The sequence below is a fragment of the Rhinopithecus roxellana genome, chromosome 9, assembly GCF_007565055.1.
Source record: "Rhinopithecus roxellana isolate Shanxi Qingling chromosome 9, ASM756505v1, whole genome shotgun sequence".
NCBI lineage: Eukaryota > Metazoa > Chordata > Mammalia > Primates > Cercopithecidae > Rhinopithecus > Rhinopithecus roxellana.
This window is the reverse complement of record NC_044557.1, coordinates 124,465,202-124,473,712: the sequence shown is the minus strand read 5'-3', so window position 1 is coordinate 124,473,712 and position 8,511 is coordinate 124,465,202.

Here is an 8,511-nt window from a genome sequence, read left to right as displayed (position 1 = left end):
TTGAGTCTTTCCCAGTCTATAAACACACCTCTAGGGGACCTCAAATAAGAGTGAAAAACAATGAATGCCTTAGCGTCTTTGGATGATTCTTATTCACTGACATCTTTGTACTCCAAGACTAGAGTTAGTTGTCCCCTTCTATCTGAACACTCAATATCTGGTGCACCTCTTGGGATCCCAGAGCCCATCAATGTTTTCCTGTAAAATGCTTTCCTTTCTGTTGGGAGAAAGGGCTTTTTATGGTTAATTTGGAAATAACCCAAAAAGCTACTTAGAAGGAAAAGTGGGTTTAACCACAAAAATAGTTTATTTATAAATAAAAAAGAATACAAAGATTGACTTTGTTCTGATGTTTTACTTAGACTACCTGTGGTTATTAGTTTTCTACTCACGTGTCTGTGTGTGGCATTGCCGGGATGTGCTTTATGTTGCTACACAAACAGCGATCCCGATGTCTGCCAGCAAGATAGATGGCCTGGAGTCTGGAACAGACTCGGTTAGTGAAAGCTACTGAGTGTTTTGGACACCTACTATGGTAGGTGGGAGATATTTAGCATTTTTTAACTCACATAGGCCAAATCACCAATTTGTGATTGTATTTCATGGTAAGGGGATGAGTGTGTTCAGAAAATGCTTTAAATTCTGTCATTTAAAAAAATGTTTATTAAGAGTTCAGACAATTTAAAAGATATATAATAAAGTTGTCTTCCCCTCCAAACCCAATCAATAACATGTTAGCAGTATAGTGTGGGACCCCGTGCAGCAGCTCACAGCTGTAATCACAGTACTTTAGGAGGCTGAGGCAGGATTGCTTAAAGCCAGGAGGTCGAGACCAGGCTGGACAACATAGCAAGACTCCCATCTCTACAAAAGTGATTTAAGTCAGATGTGGTGACACACACCTGTAGCAGCTACTCACATGGTTGAAGCTGGAGGATCACTTGTAGCCAGGAGTTTGAGGCTGCAGTGAACTATGCTTGCACCACCATACTCCAGCCTGAGTCACAGAGCGAGACCATCTCAACACAAAAAAACTAGTGTATTATCTTATATTTTCTCCTATGCTTATACAAGCTAGGACTGGAAGGTGAAACCTTTTTCTTTTACTCTAAAAGTAGTACTAAGGCAATATTGTCAAAAGTTTTGGAAAAGACTCACTTGCAATTTTTGCCATGTCATATAGTAGCTGTTTGAAAATATTCTCCAGTCCTCTATGCATTACAAAGAACTTACATGTAGTTTCAGTATTTGCCATTTAAAGATAGCTGCATAACTCATTGAATGGAGTATCACAATGATGTAATTATTCCACTATTTAATTGCTGAAACCTAGAAGTACAATTAGTGGGTCACAGGGCATAAACACCTACTTGCCTTTTCATTTTACATTGTCAAATTTATCTTCAGAAAGAGTTGGATTAATTTGTAACCAAATTCTCCACCATCAACACCTTCCTCTTGGTGCATATTCATGTACCTCAATATGGTTTACATTTGTTTAAAAGTTTTATTTTTGTGGCTGGGTGCAATGACTCATACTTGTAATCCCAGCACTTTGGGAGGCTGAGGCAAGAGGCTACACTTGAAAGTTTTATTTTTCTAAAAAGTTTGAAGAACATAAACTTTATTTTTTGCTGGAGAATCTTAACATTCTAATACAACAGCTATGAATGGTGGATCCTAGATCTCACATAACCGGATGGTAACTGCCTCTTAATCAGTGAGTTGCTTCCAAAAATCACCTGGGAGAAAGGAATCTTGTTTTTTAATGATTTTTTAATGGTAGTTACTTTTTAAAAAATTGTTTCAGGGCAGTGTTTTTATAGCTTTAGTATGTTTGTCTATAAGGTAGCCAAATAGGCAACCCCTTACCTTCCAATGAGAAGAGCCCAAAAAACGTTTTCACTCAACTTATGCATATAACGTTTAGAACTGTAGATGAAGGACTTAATAGACGCCTTTACTATTAGTTACAGGTGTTTCAGATTTATTAATCTATTAACCAGGATATGGGCTTTCCTTCTTCACATTCGCATTTCAGGAATGTCACTCAGACTTCATATTTGACCTCGGTGTCCCCTTTGGCATCCTGTAATAGGTTAAGAGCAGATGATCTTTTTTCTTTCTAAGTTGTTTGGGATACAGCAGTTTTGGGGTCTATGTATGATGCTGTTGGTGGACATTTATCCCAAACCACAAGTATGCCTGTGTGTAAGTAGCACTAGGGCAGCTGGTTTTCAGAATCCACAGAGCATTGCCTTCGATTTTTAACAGGCTTCTTTCCAGTGACACCAAATACTTGTAATTGTAGCTTTATAATCCTAGAGACCATGACTATTAGTGTGCCTCCTTTACAACTTATCCTACCAGCAGCAATGTTAGCATTGCTTAAGATTGTTTGAGGCTAATATGTTTTACACAAAACAATAACTTGTGTTCTTTTCAGGTTACTGACAGCATATAATATATCGTGAAAGACTGTACTGTTTCAAATATAAGGTGAGCGTCTCTAAGTGAATAGTTTTGGGAGACAACTCTGTCTTATTTTGGGAGTATATGTGATACCTTGTCTATTGATCCATTTGTCTGAAGTCCTTAAGAAAAGTTTTTCTTTTTTGATTTGTTAAAAGATTGTAAATTGAAAAGTTATTTTGCCCAGTTCCTTCTTTACACTGTAAGTACAATTCTTCTGTACCTACATTGCTGTGAGAAGTGTAAATATAATTTGTAATTGTAGTATGAAAGAATGAACCGGAACAAGTAGCCACCTCCAAGGATGTACTTTCCCAACTTTTTAATATTCAAGACACCCAGAAAATATATCATTAAAAATGTATGATTAAAATGTGCCGTTATTTATAATACACACTATTATTTTTATGTTCTAAGAAAGGAATAAAACTTCTTGCATTTAAGTAGACACAATGGCCAGGTGCAGTGGCTCACGCCTGTAATCCCAACACTTTGAGAGGCTGAGGCAGGAGGATTGCTTGAGTCCAGGAGTTCAAGACCAGCCTGGGCAACACAGGGAGACCCTGTCTCTACAAAAATTAGCCACATGTCGTGGTGTGAGCCTGTAGTCCCAGCTACTTGGGAGGCTGAGGTGGGAGGATAACTTCAGCCCGGGAGGTGGAGGCTGAGGTGACTTATGATCACAGCATTGCACTCCACCCTGGGCAGCAGAGCCAGACCCTATCTCTGAAAAAACAAAGAAAAGAAAAAACAGAATGCTTTCTTGTTGTTTGGGCTTTTTACTTTGTATCCCATTGAGGAGCTCTTTGAGACTTTGCTAGATGCAGATGTTATCACTTGTGCATCTGTAGAAAGGGATCTAGAAATATATGTTTGGTTTTCCTAAAACTTCAGGTTTCACTTCTGTGAATCACTTTTTGACTCAGTGGTTGGTGTCTCTGGTTTTTCCACCCAGTGTTGTTCTCTGTGCCAATACGACTTTGATGTTAGAGCACTCCTTAAAAGAATTCATAAAACCTAAAAGTCGCTGGCACTGTAAACCAGCTTTATAATTACTCCAATCTAGCCTACTTTTGACACCTGCTTTAGGAATGTGCTTAACTCTATTTGGTTTCCCCAAAACCTGCAACTCTTTGGTTCCTAGGGGTTCCAATGATGGCTGAATGTTTCTCCTGGCCTCTGACACCCACTGCGCAGGTTTCAGTGCTGTGTTTGGAACGTGCCTATGTCACCAATAGGCAATGCTAGCACGATTACGGTCACGACCTGCACAATAGAGGTTGTAGGATAATCCTGATTTCAAATACGTGAAAATCTGGAAGAAAATGTGAGTCTTAGCAGAGGGTGAGATGTGGTTGCATTTGCAACCACTGGTGTTCTAGGGCAGTCCCCGCCCTGCTCAGGCTGCTACCTCTAGAGCTGAAACTATCCCAGGGAAGCTCTGCAACAGATGGTCACTGCAGGGCTCACACCTGCCTTTCACATGGCTGGGGGGGTGGGGTTAGCAGATGCGGTGGGCACTAAAGAAGTTGCTGAGGTTGGCAGCAGAATGCCAGGCCTCATCGGAGAAAAGAGGAGATGGGATATGAGCTGCCAGGAGACAACGGCTGGGAAGAGCAGATTGTCTCATGGGGTATTAAGTCTTGTGTTGTTCCTAATGTGATCCATCCTTTTTGTTCCATAAAATGTTAGGCGATGCTTCCGTGTCCCATTAGTGGAGGTGCAGCATTGGAGGCTGCTGCAAAGGGCTGGGAGGGGCCGCGAGTAGGTAGTGGGGGCAGGGCTGCCCACTCTCTTGATCACACTACCATCTTCTGAGTTATAGAAGGAAGAAAGGCTCTTGCTATTTCTAGAATATTTTGTTAACGATACAGTGCTCATCTACTAAGGTGTCTAGATCTCTGATGATGTGTCGAGATGAAACCAAAAATCTTCAAGAAAAATGTAGCTGCATGGTCCTTTTTCTTCTTTTTTCTTTTTTGCAATCTTGGCTCACTGCAACCTCTGCCTCCCAGTTCAAGTGATTCTCCTGCCTCAGCCTCCAGAGTAGCTGGGATTGCAGGCACCTGCCACCACACCAGGCTAATTTTTGTATTTTTAGTAGAGACAGGGTTTTGCCATGTTGGCTGGGCTGGTCTTGAACTCCTGGCCTCAGGTGATCCATCCACCTCTGCCTCCCAGTGTGCTGGGATTACAGGCATGAGCCACCGTGCATGGCCAGTACTTTTTTTTTTTCAAGAGTAGTTTTTCCTTTAATAAAAAAAGGTAGAATGTGTATAATGGACAAGGGATAATCAAAATTTGCCAAATGAGACTAGTAAGACAATCCCAACAATTCACAATCATTATTCACTGGTCCATTAATCACAGGACAATACATACAAATGAAACTTACCTGGCTGGGTGCGGTGGCCCATGCCTGTAATCCCAGTACTTTGGGAGGCCGAGGCGGGCAAATCATGAGGTCAGGAGTTCAAGACCAGCCTAGCCAACATGGCGAAACCCCGTCTCTACTAAAAACACAAAGAATTAGCTGGACGTAGTGGCAGGCGCCTGTAGTCCCAGGTACTTGGGAGGCTGAGGCAGGAGAACCGCTTAAACCCAGGAGGCGGAGGTTGCAGTGAGCCGAGATCATACCACCGCACTCCAGCCTGGGCAACAAAGTGAGACTCCATCTCAAAAAAAAAAAAAAAAAAAAAAAAAAAAAGAAATAAAAAAATTAAACTTACCTACATATTAAAAAACATTAAAATTCAACCATGAATCCAGCACATTATCAAATGAATAGACAAAAATTCTACCGACAGACTTAATATCATTGTCTATGAAACTCAAGTGCTGCTGCTTAAAGAGCATTGACAGAACTCCCACCTCAAGGTTTCCCTTCAAAACAGGTGAAATGCATACTCAAGACTCTTTAAGAATGAACCACTGATAAAAACAATATACTTGTAACTTGTGTAACATTTCATACATTTTTTTCAAGCACTGCACCATAATTAATTTGCATCGGGCTTTCCAAATTAGAAAAGCTTCACTTATAGAACTTCTTTCCCGTGGGAGTTTTCACATGACTTTTCAAGTAAATGTGAAAACTTACAATATTCTTGCAGTTTCTAAACTATTAGAGTTTTAATTCTGTGTGCGATCTTGTATTTACAAGGTCCAGGGAGCTACAGTGTGCATTTTCATATGTCCTTGAGTGAGTATGAGAGAAATGAAACATTCCCACATTCTGGATATTCATAGGGTATTTCTCAGGAAAGAGCTGATGTCTTCAAATGGAACTAACGCAACTGAAGGCCTTACCACAAATTTAAATTCAAAAGGCTTTTCTCCACTCTGAGTCCTCCCAAATCTTCAAAAACAGGAAAATCTGAAGACTTGACCACGTTTCCTACATTTTTAAGGTTTCTCTGCAGTGTGAGCTCTTTCATGTTAATGAGGGAATGGGAAAGAGTAAATGTTTTACCACATTTCTTACATTCAAGGGGCTTTATTTATTTATTTTTTTATTGAGATGGAGTCCCACTCTGTCGCCAGGCTGGAGTGCAGCGGCACAATCTCGGCTCACTGCAACCTCTGCCCCCTGGGTTCAAGTGACTTTCCTACCTCTCAGCCCCCCAAGTAGCTGGGACTACAACCATATGCTACCACACCAGCCAATTTTTGTATTTTCAGCAGAGACAAGGTTTCACCATGTTGGCCAGCATGGTCTCGATCTCCTGACCTCGTGATCCGCATGCACAGGGCTTCTCCCCAACCCCCCATGGCTTTTTATGTCCTTGAAAAAGAACTAAGACAACTGAAATGTGCCACCGTGCCCAGCTAATTATTTTCTTTTTCTTTTTTTTTGAGATGGAGTCTCACTCTGTCGCCTGGCCAGTACTTTTCAGTATTTTCTGAAATTAACAACCTGAGAGATTGAGGTCCCATTTTAAGTATCTACCTACTTTTTTTTTTTAGTTTTTAATTTTTTAAAATGTATGAATTTTACATGATAAAATTCAGGCAGCAGAAATAGGTAAATACAGTGAAAAGCATGTCTGTCCTTCAGCTGCCCTCTCCCTAGTCAACCATGACTGGGTGCAGATTTGCACATTCAGCTACATATATACCTACTTACGTGTGTGCGTGTGTATGTGTGTGTATTTCCCTTATTTTTCTAAAGCATGAATATTTTGTACATTCCTTTCTCACTTGAGAGCCTAGGAAACTTTTCAACATCAGTTCTTTGGGATCTACCTCACTTTAAAAGCTGCATCACTTTTTGTACAGATGCACAAAAACGTAGTTAACTGATTCCCTCATTTTGGACAATTTGACTCTTCCCTCTTTCACTGTTGCAAACAATGCTACAAATAACTTCATCGCAAATGTAAGCTGTAAGCTTTTATTGGCTAAGAGATACAAAAATTAGCCAGGTGTGATGGTGCATGCCTGTAAACCTAGCTATTCAGGAGGCTGAGGTACAAGAATAGCTTGAATCTGGGAGGTTGAGGTTGCAATGAACTGAGATCGCACCACTGAACTCCAGCCTGAGTGACAGAGTGAGACTTTGTCTCTGCCCAGATGTTTTTATGAAAAGAGCTATATGGAATAAACATTTCATGTTTTTAATTGGGAGCAGCTGATTGAGAAGTGGACCGACCTATCAATTTGTGGGTACTTACTTCATTATTACCATGGTTTAAATGACTGATACTCATAGTTTATGTTCCATTCCAAATTAATAAGACAAAGTAATCCTTTTGAATTTTTTTATGTTGAAATGTTCACTATGTGAAAGAATACTATTATCAAGATAATAGCACAACAAAGTATTCGTCAATCTTGGCACAAAATCATGAAGTATGTTGAACTGATGACGAATAAATATGTAGGATGGTAGTGAAAGATGGAAAAACGATGGAAGCCTATGTTCCCAGCATAATTTAAAAAGTTCAGGTGCTCATAAACTAGAACATCTGGAAGAAATGGATAAATCCCTGGACACATACACCCTCCCAAGACTAAGCCACAAAGAAATTGAATCCCTGGACAGACTATTAATGAGCTTAGAAATTTAGGCATAATAAATAGCATACCAACCAAAAGAATCTCAAGATCAGACAGATTCATGGTCAAATTCTACCAGATCTACAAAGAAGAGCTGGTACCATTCCTACTGAAACTGTTCCAAAATCCTCCTAACTGATTCTATGAGGCCAGCATCATCCTGATACCAAAACCTGGCAGAGACACAAAAAAGAAAGCTTCAGACTAATAGCCCTGATGAACATTGATGCAAAAATCCTCAACAAAATATTGGCAAACTGAATTGAGCAACACATCAAAAAGCTAATCCACCCCAATCAAGTAGGCTTTATCTCTGGGATGCAAGGTTGGTTCAACATATGCAAGTCAATAAATGTGACTTACCACATAAATGGATCTAAGGACAAAAACCACATGATTATTTCAATAGATTCAGAAAAGGCTTTCAGTAAAATTCAACACTGTGTTAAAAACTTTCAATCAACTAGGTATTAAAGGAACATACCTCAAAATAAAAGCCATCTATGACAAGCCCACAGCCAACATCATACTGAATGGGCAAAAGCTGGAAGCATTCCCATTGAAAAATGGCATAAGATAAGGATGCCCTCTCTCACCACTCCTACTTAACATAGTATTGGACGTCCTGACCAGGGCAATCAGGCAAGAGAAAAAAATAAAGAGCATCCGAAAAGGAAGAGAGGAAGTTAAACTATCCCTGTTTGCAGACGACATAATCCTACACCTTGAAAACCAATCTCTCTTGGATCTCTTGGATAGTCTCGATCCAAAAGCCCCTTAAATTGACAAACAACTTCAGCAAAGTCTCAGGCTACAAAATCAATGTACAAAAATCACCAGCATGCTTGTACACAAACAATAGTGAAGCCAAGAACCAAATCAGAAATGCAATCCCATTCACAATTGCCACAAAAAGAATAAACTACCTAGGAATACAGCTAACCAGGAAAGTGAAAGATCTCTACAAAGAGAACTACAAAA